This window comes from Sciurus carolinensis, chromosome 10 (genome assembly GCF_902686445.1).
Source record: "Sciurus carolinensis chromosome 10, mSciCar1.2, whole genome shotgun sequence".
Classification (NCBI taxonomy): domain Eukaryota; kingdom Metazoa; phylum Chordata; class Mammalia; order Rodentia; family Sciuridae; genus Sciurus; species Sciurus carolinensis.
In genome coordinates this window covers 4,615,065-4,633,428 of record NC_062222.1, presented here as the reverse complement: position 1 = coordinate 4,633,428, position 18,364 = coordinate 4,615,065, and positions in this window count along the sequence as shown.

Below are 18,364 nucleotides of genomic sequence, written 5' to 3'. Positions count from 1 at the left end.
GTTTCATTATTAAAATTAAAATAAGTGAGATGAAGCCTTCAATCTAAGTGGACGTAAAGCTTTTGTAATACAGAGTCGGCAAGGCAGTAAATTATTGTACGTCACTTAGAACACATTTCCTCAGGTACACAAAAGTAAATGAGGAATATTTAGGGTAGTCTAGGAAATTCTATTTAATCAGTGACAGAGCAAATTTTATACAAGTAGTATCCTTCATTGCAGCTCGGACTCCTTAAACTCTTCGGCTGGCTCAGACTTATACCCATTAAACTTGTGTTTTTTCTTGTGCTGAGACATTTTTTTTTCTCACTGCCACTAACTGCTTCTGATTAGCAGTTCACCTTCCAAGAACCCTGATCCTTGGAAGGGGATGCCTTGGATACTACTGTTCACGAGAATCTAAGCCTTGGGAAGGAAATGAGGTACAAATGCTTTGATATTTTCATGTGTGAATCAGTTCTTGCTGTTGGTTGGATTATTTAGTTCTTATTACTTAGAACTTCAGATTCAAGTATAGTGTGATTATAACAAACAGATATAATCTTTATATTTAGCCTAGGATATTAGGACCATAACTCTGCACCTGAATGGCCCCAAAGTCTCTCTGATGCGTCTCTTCCTTAACTGCGACACCTAGCATCCTAGACGGAGAGAGAGAGCAGGTGTTCCCTTTAAAGAGCAACACTCTAATTCTGCCAGTTACCAGTTACATTTGCACCTTAATATACTTTGAAGCTTATTCTAGAAAGCTACTCTTATAGAATCAAAAATTTCTGAGTTTATCTTTTCCACCCACCAATGTCCCTTACAACAATGAACTACAGGAAGCATAGATGACTCTGGACCATATGGGCCTATTTTGTTGAGGCTGTCTAAAAATAGAGAAATTTTTCATTTAAAATGCTAAATATTTCCCAGCGTATGATAGTTTTAAAAAAAATTGTTTCAGACATAGTTTTGATAAAGGTGTTAGACTTCATGAGTCATATTAAAGCAGCTCACTTTAGTAGCCAAAATGTGACTGGATTCAAGATCAGTATTGAATTTTGTGATAGAATAAAATTTGGACAGTGAAGATTCAAAAATGGAAGTAATATGCATTTTATCCACTAGTCTCAAATGCAGGTGCCTCTGATTTTTCCTAACTTCAATTAGCTAACCCTCTCAGTCATCTATGTTATCTGAAATAATGGTGAGAATTTGCCTACTCATTCTCCGTGTCTGGTCCCGGTTCACAGAGTCATGCTGGTGGCAGAATTTATGACCCAAAAGGGAGACAAAGGGCTGTTTCTAATGCTCTCATGCATCCTGTCTTACTCTTCAGCTAAATTCAACCTTCTTTAAATAGAAGCACATGACTGAAGCAGATCAGCAGAGCAGATCCTGATCTTGTAAGGAAACGGTTCTCACAGTCGCCCGACTGTGTGCTTTTCCTGGCAAGTCGTTGAGACTGTCTGTGCTGGAAGGAAGATGATTGATGAGTCACCTCCTCAAATTTGGGATCCCCAGATTCACTCTGGTCATAAGAAACTTTTGTTCATGGACGTTCATGTTATTCAGCAAGGGACATGAGGCAACTGTCTTTCATTAGCTTTGTGAGTTTTGATAAGTCTCCTGACCTCTGACCATCAGCTGAATCATCTGCTAATAGGAGAAGTGAACTATTTTGAAGGTTAAAGGAATCTCTGATACAATACCTTGGGAATAATCAGGGGCATAATAAATGTTTCAGAGGAAAGCTTTCTCCCTAGGACTGATAAGAATCTAGATCCAAAAATCTCCTTATTTTTGATGTTCTTTATGTAAGGAAGCCTAAACATACTCTCTAAGCCCATTTCCTTACATAATAGTAAAATGTGCAGCATATCCTGGCTAGAAAAAACATTTTTGTCACTTCTATAATGAATATTGTTTGGAATATTAATTGTAATATCAGTTGAGATATACACTTTATAAAGTCACAGACCTTTATAGTCTGATTAATAAAATATTGGGTATTGTTTCCATCGTAGATAAGAATTCACTATAGTCAGAAGTGCTTGGATTATGGTTTTAAGGATGATAGCTCCTGAGCTAACCTGGAGAGGAAGTAGGATTTGGCCAAGACGGAGCACTAACATGGGCTAGAGATGCCACAAAGCCTAGAATTGGATGAGTCTATAAAACTAAAATAGACAATGTGAGAACTCTCTAGGATGGCAGGAAGCGATAGGCAAAGGCTGAGCCCAGGAGTGCACTGCTGTGTGGCAAGTGATGATTTTAAGAGTACCTCCATCCTGCCACGTGGCTCTACCATTGCTGCCTTGAAGGCCCTGCCAGGAGAGCCCTGCAAGCAGACTAGGTCAGCGAAGAAACGTCACTGTGACAAGAGCAGGAATGATCCAAAGAGAGGCCAGGGACAGCCACCCCTGGAGTGTTTGCCCCCGCTGCGCCTTCCATATCACACTGTCGATAACTGTATAATTTAAAAAAGACTTTAAAAATCTAACAGAAGTATATATTAAGACACACAAGTTCTCTACATGCATACAGAATCCCTTCTTCTTACACAGACATCTCAGATTTATCAGAGGAGGTGCAAGCTAGGAAGGAGGCTTTAACCCCTGACCCAAATACATATCCCTAGTGGAGTTCCTAATCTCCAGGGAACACGAGTTCACAGGGAAAGTAACAAATCCACTAGGCATGTGAGTTCTATAATAGAAAAACACAATTAATACATGGTTCAAGACAAATCAGGATTAATGAAGTTAAGGATATAACATAGGCCTATATAAATTTTCCAAAGTTACAGAAGCATAATTGAAACATAGAAATAGGAAATTATGGATTCCCTTTACATCTAATAGTGCAAAGAGAAACTCAGTAGATGAGTTGAACTACAGAGTGCCTGCAGTTGACCAAAAAAAAAAAAAAATAGAAGATTCCACTGAGTCAAAGTAGAATAGATATGGGGTCTGAAAGTAAACGTGCTGAGATGTGTGTCATATTGTTTCAGAAATTGAAAAAATTCTAAGTAAATGTAGAGCAGATCTGAGAAAATGAAGACTAGTAACTTCCTAGAATTAGAGAAAGACCTAACATTGCAGACTTAAAGCAAGCCTAAGTTAATAATTTTAAAGACATGACATAGTAATATTAAAAACATTAAACACAGAAGAAAATACGAAATCTGTTAAATGTCCTCTATAAAGGAATAAGAACAGCTGATTCTAAATATTGTTACTACATGAGACAATGGAGTGCTATTTCCCATTTGTTGAATACAAAGAACTTCAAACTCACAATTTTGTAACCAACTAAACTATCCTACAGATCTGGAGACTCAAAGTATTTAATCTCAAGAACAGTGGAATTCCTTGAATGCATTTGAAATGTGTAACACAATATAGCAATATTCAAACTGGTGGAAGAGAAAGAAGACAAAAGGTATTATGAAGATATTAAAATGATTCAAAACCAAAAACTTTTAATGCCTTGAGTTAAGAAGATGTTACCACTTATATCATATTGACAAGGGGTAGTTAAACAGGGAATCCCCTAAGTTTCCATGTCTAGCGTAATTCTACATCATGGTACATAGCAAGGTCACATTGGTAAACCAGGGGGGAAGTCTCTTGTTTTCTTTCATCCCCCAAATAAAATCCCACATTGTCAACCAGTTCCAAATCTTAAAACACACTCAAGGTGTCTGGGGGTTGCATTGGTGTGTGAGGATAAGGGAATATTTTGTGTGCTTTGCACTCCAAATTCTATCAATGCAATGTAAAATGCACGCAGAACTTTGTATCAATGCCTCATACAAAATTTAAGATCTTTGATTAATTCAGTAGATTACCATTTACTACAATGCTTAAATGCCAAGAAGTTGGAAAACTCTCATTCAAACACACAGTATCTCTATTTCACAGGTAAAATAAAAGCAGACAGTTGCTCCCCTAGCTAGAGCTGAGTGACTGGACTGTTTCTTTCTGTGTGAGGTGGCATGCATGCACACTGGCAGCTGGCACATGTGTGGCTTTCCTTCCTGGCTTCTGTGATACTCTACAAAAGTTGTGGTTGAAAAGTCATTTCTTTCAAAACCACTAACCAGAAGGAGCAAGATAAATATTTTTTAAAGTGGAGTTTAATGTGTGGTATATGCACACACTTATTTTTACCTCTGGGGCAATGCCTAAAATAGATATGCTCTGCTTTCCTCCTAGCATTCTTGTAAAGTTCATCTTTCATAGTAAAATAAAATACTGGCAGTAATAAGTTTTAAAGATTAGTCTTTTTTTCTCCAGTTCAGTCAGTTTGCATTCATTATTTCACACTTTTAAGACAAGAACATGGTTCTTTCTGATCCCTGACCAAAATTTATACTTGATCCAGAATAAACCAACATATGGCAAATCAGTATTTATGTACTACTTATCATATCACAGAAATGTATTCGTTTTCACTGGCTCTGGGCCACATGATAAAATAGCTTGCAAATTTTATATCATCTGTAAAATCCACCTAGAGGAATCAAATACCAACACATGAAGTATTCCTAAAAATGTAAAAACAAATACACAGATTTAAAACTATATTCTCTACCTATTTTCATTTAAACAAAAATAAACACAGATGAGTTTCTTTTCCTTAAGTGAAAGAGCAATAGTCTGTGTAAGGCTGTGTGGATGCCTCATGTCCCAGGATATTAGCACTCTTTGTACTGTGCTTTAACTGAAAATATTTAAAATAAACTCATAATGTTTCTCTGTTTGCTTTGTGTCCCTCTATTAGCCTGTGTATTCTCTGAATGGAGGGATTATTTTTATTAATTCTCTTGCCCTTAAGCCCAGCACAGAAATTGACAATCAACGCCCCCTCAGGACTCTCCCATTGAATGAACAAATACACACACAGCTAACATCGGGCTTGTGGTTTATATGGTTGCTCTGCAGACACCCGAGGCTTGATTTTGCATTTGTTCTGCTACCTTGGCAAGCCCATCCACCTTTTGTGGGAGGATACTAATAAAATTCGGTTCATGGGGTTTTATTGTTATTACTCTAGTCAATACTCAGAAAGTATCTAAATTAACATTTGTCATTTGTCTCTTGGTAAGGCCTCCATCAACATTGAAGCTGCACTAGACTGTGTAAAATAGTGGTTTTGTCTTGTTTTGCACAGGGAAAAATGATTTCCACATTTTTGCAACTCTCTAGAAGTTATAAACTTTTATCAGCTCAGTTAATGTGTCTCAACTTGAGCTCAATTCACCTATTCAATAGTGTTCATTCTGGAAAAATAGGAAGCAAAAACAACACCTGTCTTTAAGAAATTCAGTGTAAGAGGAGGTTTGACAAAGATACTCTGGGCAGTACTAGCTTATGGAAATCTCCATGAGCATTTACCTTAATACTCTATAATTATGTTGAGATTTGCCTTCCTTCCAAATGGTCTCAACTTTCATCTAAGGAAGAGATATTATATTGTTCCAATACCTTGGTTCCTGAACATTTCACAATGAAAATGATAAAATGACATTTGAAATAAAACAATTACTGATGAGTCATCTCAGGGAAATTGATTCATTAATATACTTAAAGCAAGAAAATATTTAAAAATATATGCTTAGTGTACATATTTAAATTCAATATTAAACAGGAAAAGAAATTTGTGTACACTTTAATAAAGAATCTGGACTTTTCTGAGTGTGGGTGTCCTATTCATGTTCATGTCTTGTGAGGTCTTTCTTATATAAGCAGTAGTCATAAGGCAATAACTAGAATTATCTATTTCCGTTGCTATAAAGAATTTAATATACTAATGAAAGAGTCAGATGTAGAATAACTCTAATTTTTCTTTATTTTCCTGATTTCTTAATGTAGTTCTATCCCAAAAATCCATTTCAATAGTTGTGTTGTTATTTTATCTTTTATTTTTTAAAAACTCAATTAAGTTTTTTTTTTTTTTTTCAGCTATAGTGGTCTTTGTTTTTGTATATGAGTTTAATCAATTGGAAAGAATTAATAAAACCTTGTGTTTGCAATAATGAGTACAGTTGGCATATTTTGTGGCACAAATGCAATGACTTCTTTCTAAACCAGGAGTCTTCCTGGGCCAACCTGCTCCAGGGGCTCAGGCCTGGTGCTACACAAATGCACAGCGGCTGTGAGACAAGGAAAGGACTCAGGATGGAACACATCAAGGGAGCTGGCCACATGGGCCGGGAGGCTGATACCGAAGGCCCAGGACTCACGCACAACTTCAGCCGCTGCAAGAGGACTTTGGTCCCCTTACCCTTGACTGTGGGCATCGGAAAGGGCCAGGTAGTCAACCTGTGATGTTGAGAGCTCATTGGATGCTTGTTTTATGAACCTATCAATTCTGTTCATTATTAGGTCTGTGTTTTCCATCAGTCACTAGTCTCCATTCTTCCTCAATATTTCACTTGTTTTAATTTTTTTGGCAATGCTGGATGTTGAACCCAGGGCCACCTGCATCTTCTCAACATCCCAGTGATGATTTCCACCGACGAATTCTTACCTCTCCTTGATCAGCGCTGCTTGCTTCTGCAAGCTCCCACTTCCCATCACCTGCTTTGGAACCCCAGTCGGAGTTGATTGGCAGCGGGGATGTTTTGGAGAGAGAAAGGGGGTTCAATTATTAATGTTCTGTCATTGAAGGTCTATTAAAATAATTTCCTTTGTACATTTGATTGCCAGAAATAAGGGAATTCTTCACTGAGGCGGCACTATTTAAGTAGATCTAAGAAAACTAATTAAAAAGGGGGAGGCGAAGATGTAAGAAGACATACTCAATAGGAAAGAGCACTGACCTCCAGTGGAGAATATGTGGGTCCCTGAAAGGGGAGAGGGAGATTTAGCAAACAATGAGGGAGGTTTGAAAGGTCTTTCTCTAAAAGGCCATGAATACTAGGATGGCCCACAACACTTGGATTCTGACCAACCCCAAAAATGGGAGATTTGGAAGCAGGCACATGGTTCATTAAGAATTCATCTTGCATCAAGGTAAAGTAACCTAGATGAGTTAGGATACTAAAACAAAGCAGCCTCAAAGATGACAGAAAAAAGATTTTTAAAAGATGCTTTAAATATTAATTTATATTCTGAGATCTATATATTATGTGTATACATATATGTATGCATTCATATATAAAAGTATGTGTATGTCAAAAGCAAAGCCTATCTTGTAGAGCAACCATTTAGTATTTAATTGCAATCATTACATGTTGTATTCAGCATTTCTTTATGGATTTTGTTTGTTTGTTTTTGGCACTGGGATTAAACCCCCAGGGGCACTATACCACTGAGCTATATCCCTGGCCCTTTTTAATTTGAGATAATTGTTCACTAAATTGCTAAGGCTGTCCTCCAACTTGCTGTCCTCCAACCTCACCCTCCCAAGTCTCTGGGATCAAGGTGGGTGCCCAGCTCTTTGGCATTATTCCTAATGCTTTATGCTAATTAACTCATATAAACCTCATAATAATCCACATAGGAAGGCATTATTATTATATCCAATGTAAGTTGAAAAGCTGAGACAGAGAAATTAATTTTCTATGATCAGTTGGCTATTAAATGATTGAGCCCCTTTGAACTCACAGGAAGACTTCAGGCCAGCTTTTGGCCCCTAGCTCAATACAGAAGAGGAGACGCCATCACAGCACAGTGAAGTGGGGTGGAGGTTTTAACAGAGGCCTGCTAGGGAGAAAGTCCACCAAGACTTAAGCCCCTTTTCTGCACTATGGAAGACACCTGTTGCTGAACCCCCAAATGATCCTCCCTTCTACCAGACGCGGCTGATGCTCCTTTGAAGAAGGCACCCTCTTCCTGCTCGTAGCATCCCTAGAATGACTCTCTACACAGAGACAGGCTCTAAGTCATGCAAGATATCAGCAAACTCAGAGTCCTCCACCTTCACTCTGCAGGAGGGTCCACCACCCAGCCCGGTGCCAGAAGTCACTTCCTTCCTCGTCAGCAGCATGCAGGAGCTCCCTCCCACCCCACTCTGGCCCTGGTATCAATCTTGCAGTCATGACATGTCCACCAGGGAGAACTGATTGGTCAGTTGATACTTTTGTCCCCAAAAGCAAAACAAAGAGAAACCAGATCCTTAAGGACACCACTAAGCTGCTATAATTATGAGGTTTGATAGATCTCCTTTTAGTTTATAAACCATTCCAGATTAGGTTGTTTGCAACCAAAATTATTCAGATGTGTTCATTTTCTTCAGTTTCTTTATCTAGACTAAGGTTACCTTATTACCAAATCTGTGACATTATCCTTTTACTTTCTGACCCTCCCATTTATAAAACGTTTACAGCATGATATCCTTGATCCCATGCTGATTCCTCTTTAAAAATCAACAGAAATGTGGGGCCAATGTGTAAGATACAGTGAGGGATATGAACAAACCTGTTTTCACTTCTGTCTTTGTTCACCTGTGAAGTCCTTCAGCCTGTTGGGCACCACATACATTTTTTTTAAAGAATTTTAAAGATTAAAAGAAAAAAGAAAGAAATATTCTTGATCTTTAAGAATCATTTGGGGTCTATGAATTAATAAGCGTGTCGTAATCGAAAGTAAAAAGCACCAGTGATCTGTCAGGTCTTCGTGAGAGATGTGCTCTGCGTTACAGAAGAAAGAGGCTGAATCGAGTAAAAGCAAGTGATCTGAAGTGAGGATAGAATAAAACACCAAAACAAAAAGACTTTTTTGAAAGCACCAACCCAACCTCCTCTCTGTCCACAGACAACCTTACAAACTTCAGAGAGAACTGAGTGCCAAGTGGATGTGCCAAAAAGAAAAGTGGACAAATAATGATAAACTATTTTGATAGTTCATGGTTTTTAAAAATTTATGAAGAAAACCTCTGTGATGGACTAGTCAGATTTCTGTCTATTCAATATAGACATTGAAATCGAAATTCTCTCAAAACTAAGCGTGGAGTGAAACAAAAGTGAAATAGGAGATAGGAATGTGCATGTGTATTTTTGGAATCAATTTGATAATGTAAAAGAATCACTAAAAAATTATTCTCTTTATTTGTTAGGTACATAGGACAGTGTAGGGCATTCGGTTATTGGATAATCAAGCAGTAAAGCATTAGGCCTACTAGTCACCTGTAGCAGTGTGGTGTATTCCAAGCTTTCAAAGAGTTGATCACCCATGATCCTAATTCAAAAATTGATGAATAAATACCACACACACACACACACACCATATATGATTTCTTTTTTCTATAATTATTAATTTTTTTCTATAATTATTAATGGTTTATAATTATTAATGGTTTAAAGATTGAAATATGAATTTGATTTCTATCAGCACTTTCAGCACCTTGAAGAAGTTTTTTTTCACTCTGTAAAAAATTCATTTCCCTATAGAATGAATGTTACTCTTTTTTGTTTTGTTTTTGTTTGTTTTCATTCCATTATAGTCTGAGAACATTTCTTAAGAGATCATTGGTTGATATAATGCATTTGATTATATTAAGTCAGAAAAAGTTTCTCATTTTGTAGGGATAAAAAATATGAACAAGTCAGATTGAAATGCACATAGTATGTTATCAAGCGGGCACAAATATATCTAGGGATTTGAAGTATACACAAGCTTTCTACATGAAATAATGTTGTGGCATATATACAGACACTGGTATATGAGTGGATATAAATTCCTCTTTTGTTTTAGAATGATAATTAAGAAAGATTAACAAAATACAGGGTTCAACTATTGGTCAAAATAAAGATTCCATGAAAATGGCAAGTATAAATTTCCCAAATATGGATACAATAACAACCCATTTTTCAAATGTTACCAAGTCCTTCAGGCCAGATGCGAGGGTCTTCTCTGGGGCTTGCTTGTCCGAACCTGCCACATCTGAGGGCCTTGGGCCCAGCTGCTTTCTCGCCCTCTGCTTCTTGTTTCCCTCCCGACTCCCCACCCTCCTTCTTCAGCCCCTTACACTGAACCTGAGTCAGACCCACGATCGTACCCACGCCATTGTGCCACCAGGGAGACCGAATCACAGAAAGCCACGGAGCTGCAACAACCCACAGGTCAGGACCTGCCCGGTCCGCAGCACACGGGAGGCCAAACCCGGTGTGTCCCAGGTGGTTCTGGGTGCGGACCTCAGGGTCTTCATCGCTGGAGCTGCACCCTAGCAGGGGACGGAGAGGACTCCACGGCTGCACAGTGAGATAAACTGCCTGGGGCACGGGGTGTCGCCCACTCGAGTCTCCCCCTGAGAGACCAGAAATGCTTGCGGACATGCCACGCGAAGGCACAGCAGGAAAAGAGAAATCCAAAAACGGAAGGGCGAGGAAGAGGAGAGAGCCGACAGCAGCACTGGGGAGGGGGCGGGATCTATCTAATGGTGGAAGAAGGAAGGTAAAAGGCGCGGAGTCCCGTGGTGGAGCAGAGAAGGGATTCAGCAGGTGCAGAGAGGGGCTCCGAGGAGCAGGAGTCGGAGGCCCATACAGAGGGCCACTCACTCCCAAGGGTGACGGCTAGGACCTGACCCGCTCCCAGCAGGCCACCGGTCATCACGGCTGCTCAAAGAGCAGCGGCCATGGGGGCCTCTGTCCCTCTGTCTCTTCCTCCCTCCATAAAATCGGTCGGGGGAAGGCTGGACCGAGAGGAGAGGGCGTGCTTTAGGTGAGAGGCTGAAGAAAGGTGTGCGTCTAGCACCTGCATCTAGACCACCAAGACCTGCACGAATGCAGGAGGTGACGTCGGAGAAGAGGCAGGACAGGAGGCACCGTGCGGCTGGCGTTTCCATGGAGACATGCTGGACTAAAGCTTCTTGTCTGTGGGCCCAGACATGTGGCAGAGGGCGGGGACAGCATGGTCCCGGCCTTGAGCACAGGCAGAGCCGGAGCGGTGGAGTCCACGGGATTGCACAGAGGAGAACCAGGGCGGAGACGGCCTCCCACATGAGTCTGAGGAAGAGGAAGGCATGCAAACCGAGGTCTCCACGCCACTGGGGGACTTGGCTCTGCTCCTCCAAACAGGCGTGCTGGGGAAAGGAGTCACATTTCTGGAAGTGACTTGTCGCCTGTGAGGACCCGTTCAGCTTCAGCCCTCAGGAGCGTGCTTCACCTGCACCCCACCACCCCGTCCCATTGATCCGGCAGCACCGCCTTTGCTAAGGAGTCTGTCGCTTCAGGACTATTCCATCCAGGGTCCTTTTATTTTTACCTAAATCCTCCCAGATGGAAGAAGTTAGCTGTGTTAGGAAGAATGTGCGCCTTCAACATCAAGGAAACTTTTTGTCAAATACAGTTCCTTTAAAGGAAGAAAGAAGCAGTGGTCTTAAAATAGTAGGTTGGCCTTGGCCTTTCTCAACTGTTGACAAAGGGAAAAAGAAAGCTGATTAATCTTTTGTTGATGTCAACAATATAATCCAATTTAACTTGGGCAGACAAAATGGTTCTGAGTGGCTTACACACTTCCAGTTTCACTTCCTGACAAAAATATCCTTTTTAGCCTTAAGACCATACACCCCTGTTTTACAGAGAGGGCCAAACTGCCAACATGTAGCCCTGGGACCCTATTATTTATGTAGAATATTTGAGGATGGTTCCTATAGCCCCCACCAGTTTTAACATTCCAGAATCTGTGTTTGTCTCTTGGGTTTGCTCCAAAGTATTGGTTAAAGGAAGAGAAACGCACCGTCTGCGTGATTTCCTTCATAGGACTTCAGAACAAAAGGCTCTTTCCTTAGACAATTTTATGATCGGCTTTTCTCAAGATGAGATTGATGATTCAGGAAAAATCTAGAAATAATTTCTGAATTTTTTTTCATTTTTCTCCTACATTGAAGACACACACACACACACACACACACACACACACAATCTCCAAGAATAGGTGGTACATCTCTATTCCACTTATTCCCACTAATGTTCAGATATTAATCAAAAGTAGTATCCTTCGCACAAGAACAATTTTGGTTTTCTGTTTTTAAAAATAATTTCCTTCTGATTAGTATGTTTTGTGCAAACCAGCTATTGTGAAGATAAATGGCTGATGGATACCTCCTTGTGTACTGTATCCATGATCATATTGTATAGATGAAATGCAAGAGACCACTCTTTAAAATGTATTTCTCTGCAGTTCAGGAGTGCAGGATTAAGCACAAGGAGCTGTTCAGAATCATCTCATTCTCTTGTACGTAACTTGGGTGCAAGGACAGATGCTGATGTTGAGGGTCATCACCGTAGCTGTACTCCCCAGGGGTGATGCAGCAATGGACTCTGCCACCATAAGTCATAAGTGGGTAATTTCTGCGCTTTAAAATATGCATGTTAGAACATGATTCTCTTGGTTGATGGTGGAAAAGACAATGAACTATGCTTTTCTTTATAATCCTTAGGTATTAGCCTTATTTTAAGAAACCACAATTCTTAACCTGAATCTATAAAGAATCGTTTTTTTAAAAAGGTGCCTGGGTTTCTCCCTCTCAGCTCTTCCTTCGGTCCCTCTCCCACCTGGGGGCTGTTTACCCCCAGAGCTCTCTTCTGCTGAATGCAGCACGCAGGGGCTGACCATCCAGGCTTTTGCTCGGGTTAGTCCTTGCCTGGAAGGCATCTCTTTCTCTTTATTGCTTACAAATTCAACCCATCACTCAGAGGCCTGATGCAGTGAACTTTGTCTACAGGAAATATCCTCAGCCTCCTAAAAGAGATAGCCAAGATGCTGAACCTGAAGAAGCAATGAATTTAAAAATCTAGAGTTGTTTTATTTGGCTCTTTCAATTCTTAGTTCTGCTGTTCTGAGCAAATCACTTCAGCTTTCCCGAGATTACTTTCTTACCCTTGAGAGCAGCCCAGCCCAGACAAACATTTTCCTGCAGCTATTTCTATGTTCAAATGCATTGATTTGTAGGGATTTTTACTTAAAAATATGGCAAACAATATAGTAGTAAACAATGCAAAAAATGTATAATGCCATTTCAATGAATTCCATATTTACTAAATGAATGTGTATTAAATGTATGTGCATATTTATCCCTCTTTTTAAAAAAATCTCCCTAAGATAAGTAATTGTTCTTATAATTTCCTTCTGTTTCACTGGTACACAAAAGCTATTCTTGGGCATGGTCTTTGTCCTGCATTTCACAGGAACAGGAAAGGACAGGAGGCCACCAGGTGAGACCTGTAAGGTGGCCTTAGTGGGTCCCTCCTCTGTCCTTCCTTCCTCTCCTGTCTGTGGGCTCCTTGGCAACCCGTGGCTCTGGACACTGGAGTGCTGAGTTCCTGGGGCAGCTCCCCTGCCGGCCTGCTGAGTGACTTCAGGCGGTGTGGTAGGGAGTGTGGGTCACCAGATGAACATTCACTGAATTTATTATTTCCACGATATAAACCAATAGTGTAACTTACATTCAATATTTTCCAAACACCAGAGAGAATCAATTCTCCACTGACTGAGATAAATGTAAACACTTGTATGTCTTTATGTTTTACTTTTTTTCTTTTCTTTAACCAATGTGGCAATTTTCTTTTCTTTTTCCATTTTTTTGGAAAAAAATTAGAAATGCAAGATGTCAGATTTCACGTGTCAGTGTTTGGAGCCACAGGACTGCCTGTCGCCCATTTTTTACTGCAACATTAGGACTCTCGATTCATGAGCAACTTCCTGTGATGATGCTTCAGACAGATCAGAACATAAAGGAGTAGACAGTGAATTACAAGATGTTGGGTTTTTCAAAGTTGATTTTCTCCATTGCATGGATCAGCAATTTGTTTTTATTAGGCACTCACACCTTGTCACACAACCTGATTTAAAGTTTTCGTCTTGCTTTTAGGTGTTTCTCATAAAAATGAATTGTACTAATTACATGGCTTTAAAAAGTCGAGGCACACTTCCTTGGGGGCAATTCTGAAGGCAGCTTTATAAATTTAATACATTGGTGTATTGATTATATATGTTCCATGTTTATGGCTGTTAACTATGATTTTAAATTTCTGATATGAAATATTCATAAATTTATGAAAGTGTGATAATAAAGAGCCAAACTAAATGAAGTTTTCTTGAGGAAGCAATTGAGAAAATTGAGAGTAGAGACTGAAGTGGGAAGGTACCTGGAGAAGACACTGACTGGGGCTGGTGACCGTCACACAGATGGACCTTCAAGGTAAGGAAAGCCCTCTTCACCTCCAATGCAACTTTCTTCTGAGATGAACTTGACAAACGCTCTCTGACACCTAGAAGAAGGCCTGACCATCTGCTTAGCAGTGAGACCACAGCTGCCTTGAAGCTTCTTTCCACCCTGCCCTCCCTCAGGGTCTGTTCCTTGTAGCACTTTCTGGGTGGGATGCTTGGCCAGGCTGCCCCACCACCGAGGGACATGGAAGTCCCAAGTGTCACTTTTAATTCTGCAAAGAGCTGGAGACAACCTGCCTCTTGATCTGAACAGTGTGTAGGTGAGGACTTTATGCCGACCCCTCGCTTCTCTACACGCTCAGACACCCCCACAGACGTCCCTTTCTGCAAGTATTTGTTTCTGTAATTTTAGACATAAAATGGAGAAACCAAAGTAAAAGAAAACAAATTTTTGGTCACAGATAATGTGAAGTAGAAATTGTTGTCTAGACTGAGACTCTCCAATCAAAAAAGTCCTAAACATGACTTTATCATTAGTCACCTGGGTTTATCTCCAGTCCAAGTAAAAACCACTTGGACAGAAGCATCGGGGAAAATCCCAAATGGAGGATAAAGAAAAAAGCACCAGACCTCTCTGGGCTGACTTCAAGTGTTGTTTACTCCCAGACAATAGCTGGTCATCTTTTTTGTGTCCTGTCACCTGCTATATTCTGAAAACTCAAAAATACATAGGACAAAGTTTTTCATCTTCATCTAAGGGGAAGGAGAAAGTTAACTTTTAGGGCAAATAAATAACATGGAGCCCCACTAAGCAGCCAAACACAGGTTACACTGTCACAGTGAAGATCCCCGCTGCCCAGGAGTGGGCCTAAACCAGGGGCCTCACAGCAAGGACACTGGTCATCTGATTTCAGAAGTGTGACCCAGTGTCATTCCACAGTCTGCTCACTGAGTGCTGTATGACATTATCACAGACACAGAACTGTCCACATTTCCGAACTGCCCTTGCCATGGATTTCCCCCTGCGCTTGTCCCTTGATGGATTCACGGTGGCTACAGCACCGCCAATTGTCTCCATGATGTCCTCGGACAAGGACAGATTCACCTCCTTCCGTGGTGCCCTTCATTCGAAATGCTAAGTGCTGTCTCAGAAGCCCGGCAGAAGACTTCTCGCCTTTCCCTGGCCAGAATTTCATGGCGGAACAGTTCTCAAGCCAATCACAAGCAAGGGAAATGGCAGGCGGCGTGTGCAAGGGCAAAAGTCACCCAAATACGCATTACCTGATGAAGGGTGAGAAGAACTGTGGTATACCACATAATTTCACTGTGATATTCAACCACATACAGGAATGCACTGTTGACATCGGCCACTGCGTGGGCAAACCTTGAGAACACGATGCCACTTGAAGGAAGCCAGTCACGAAGGCCACATTGTGGTAGTCACAGTGGACCTTCACAGTAGTGACACCAATGGCACAGTGATCCAGTAACAGGTGTGGGTTAATACGATTCCTAGGACACATGGCAGAGTCCAGGAAGGTGTCAGATATGCAGTTCCTGCTGACCTGTCACGTGGAGGAGGACAGGTCACCTTCCCTCTACTGACGTGTGATCATGTGCACAGAACATTGCAAACCAGAGAAGCGCATCAGACTCTGAGTCTCACTGAGGCTCTGTCACTTGGGTTGACTACCCTTGGGCTCTTCCAACCCTACCAACCTCAGGGGCTGTTCCGATACCGCAGGATCCAGAGTCTCCACTCTGAATCGCATGGCTGGATGATCCCGCAGGACCCAGCCTCCAGGAAAGCACCCCACTCCCATCAGGCATGCAATGGACTGAAGGGCAAAGGCCAGAACCATTTTTAGACCAGCTAATTTCTTTACTACACACTCTTTTACTCTCTAAATTTAGAGAAATACCAAACAAAATCCTCCCAATTTTTTTTTCCAATTTAGTCAACATGATTGAACATATATAAGAAATAATACTCTAAATACCCCCCTTTCAGATTCTGGCACCTGTCATGTCACTATAAGCATACATCTGGCCTCCTGGGGAGCTGCTGTCCTTGAGTCATGCGGCACCAAACGATAGCACTGTGAAAGGTGTCACTGTGCTTGGGAAGGATGTCACTCAGCATATCACATGACCAGTTCATTGATGAGCACTCTCAGGGAAAATCAAAAGCAATCTGTATGGTAAGTGGTGGTGTTCTGCCCTTCACGTGGCCGGCTAAAGGCGTGAGGTTGAATGTGTAGTCCAACTTCAGTCAGAATATCGATTGTGTAAATAAGCATGTCCTCAGCAGCAGCGACCAAGACCAAAATTAATTGTGGCTTAGGAAACAGAGATGCCTCGTCCCCCGCAAGAAGCAGCCTGGGCTGTGGGCGCTCACGGGTGTAGCAGCTTTGATTTCGAGGCCTACGATGGTTACTGGGTCCTGCTCGTCCCAACAGCCATACAGCGACAGCAAGAGCTCCCAGCCCGTGTGTTCACTTTCTACCCAAAGGCCGAGGCCAGCGGAGCCGGGCTTTCAGAACAATATAAAAATTGCCTCACAATTACCAGAAGGTAAAAATCCCTCCAGATCATGCATTTGAAACACTCCTGCTCAATCTCGTGGGACAGAACTGCGCAAGCTCCGCTGAAAGGATCAGAAGGCAGAGAATGGAAGGGGAAGGCGGAAGCGGGAGCAGAGCCGTTGTCCGCAGAGTCCCCGCCAATGCGTTGCCTCGGCCCCACTCCCGGCTCTGCTCCTGTCGGTCACCCTCCGCGCTCCTCGCCCTCTTACTTTAATCAGGGCTGTCTTCCCGCGCTCCTGTTCTCCTGCACCCTCTGGGGCCTGCTCTGGACTGAGGTGAGCATCTTTACGGCTGTGTGCACATGCACACTGAGGGTTTCTCCAGGCCCCTGCCGTACAAGCTCGTTCGGAAACCTTGGATTGGATTTCCTTGGACATTGACAAATAAGTCTGTGATGCAGGAGGAATTTTGTAGCAAGTAGCATGGATGGTTTTGTGCACAGCCAAGAACAACGTTCTTTTCAAAGTTAAGCATGTTTTCCCTTGACAGGAACATGTTCACTTTGTTCCCTTCTACCCCTGCCCTTTGATCCCTGTGGAACTGTCACTGATCCCCGAGATGACTGATCCAGGGACAGCAGCTCCGGAGCGCCGGCAGCTCATGATTCCACACGGCCTGGGGGCCACCCCACACCCGCTCCCCGCCCGGCCAGAGCACGCTGAGCTTTGCTGTGGGTTTTTGGTATATAACGGTCCATTTAAAGAAGGGAGGGAGGTAATAGGCAAGGAGAAGACAGAGCCAAAAGTTGTTAGATGTGTTTTAATCGGGTATTTTATGATTTGACTGTAAAAATCAAGGAATAAAAGAATTATGAAAATGCACTGGGGTGAGGAATTTGGAATATATAATCAACCCGGAAAAAATTCTAGTGAACTAAAAATAAAAATACTGAACACAGTGTGGTTATATAAAAGCAGAATATAACTAACTAGGCAAAAAGAAAATGCCTTGTATGATTATTACACCTTTCAAAGTTTTGCTTTGTTTAGCCATGATGATGATTCTAAATTAGTCCATAGTATTGATCTCAGTATAATAAAATCAAAGCTTTGGGAAAACAGATTCATTTAACTTTAGTTCCAGGTGTCATTTTAAGGTTCTTTCAAGAATTATAAATAGATTTTAAATAGGAAAATACTTAATGAAATACAACTGAGATCACATATAAATTATGATGACCACTGTGTGAAATTATCAGTGCATATAGAGAAGCACTGATAAAAAAGATCAAAAACTCCAAAATCCAACACTGATATGTTAGGAAAACATGAGTGCACTTTTAATTCTACTTTTACTTCAATACTGTTTTGCTGCTGCAAGAACTATTTTTATTGTAGTAAGTAGAATTTTAAGACATTTCTTCTCATTGTTGTCTATTACCCGATTGACCTAGCACATTACACCTAATATCTAGCATTATCTGAAAATATCTTCTATATGAAATAGAGATAAGAATTTTTTTTCTGTTAAGTAAGAGACATGACTATCTCATTCATGTAGAGACTATCTGTAAAGTTACAATGGGGAAAAGACAGAGAGTGTGGATGTACTAGAAGAGAGATTTTTCCCTGTGTGTCCTTGTGGGTATGTTGAAAGTTGGTCTACCCTTGGGCAGGAAAACGAATTCACTGTGCTTTAATAAGTAGTGGCAAACAGTCATTCTGTGAAGTAGAA